Source organism: Sinocyclocheilus anshuiensis, unplaced genomic scaffold (genome assembly GCF_001515605.1).
Source record: "Sinocyclocheilus anshuiensis isolate Anshui unplaced genomic scaffold, SAMN03320099.WGS_v1.1 scaffold2044, whole genome shotgun sequence".
Classification (NCBI taxonomy): domain Eukaryota; kingdom Metazoa; phylum Chordata; class Actinopteri; order Cypriniformes; family Cyprinidae; genus Sinocyclocheilus; species Sinocyclocheilus anshuiensis.
Window position 1 is genome coordinate 330,714 of NW_015557212.1, and position 350 is coordinate 331,063.

At 45.7% G+C, this 350-nt stretch overlaps 1 protein-coding gene across 1 annotated transcript in view; it reads left to right on the forward strand.

Annotated features, from left to right (window-relative positions):
• Window positions 1-350, forward strand: part of LOC107678974 (myosin-11) — a 15,865-nt gene that overhangs the window by 9,270 nt on the left and 6,245 nt on the right. The window lies entirely within an intron of this gene.

Here is a 350-nt window from a genome sequence, read left to right on the forward strand (position 1 = left end):
TGTCCAAATTATTAGCCATTTTCTCTCCCCGGTGTCATGTGACTCAGTGTTACAAGGTCTCAGGTGTGAAGTGTGAATAGGTGTGTTAAATTTGGTGTTATCGCTCTCACTCTCTCATACTGGTCACTGGAAGTTCAACATGGCACGTCATGGCAAAGAATGAGAAATGAAAAAAAGAATTGTTGCTCTACATAAAGATGGCGTAGGCTATAAGAAGATTGCCAAGACCCTGAAACTGAGCTGCAGCACGGTGACCAAGACCATACAGCGGTTTAACAGGACAGGTTCCACTCAGAACAGGCCTCGCCATGGTCGACCAAAGAAGTTGAGTGCACGTGCTCAGCGTCATA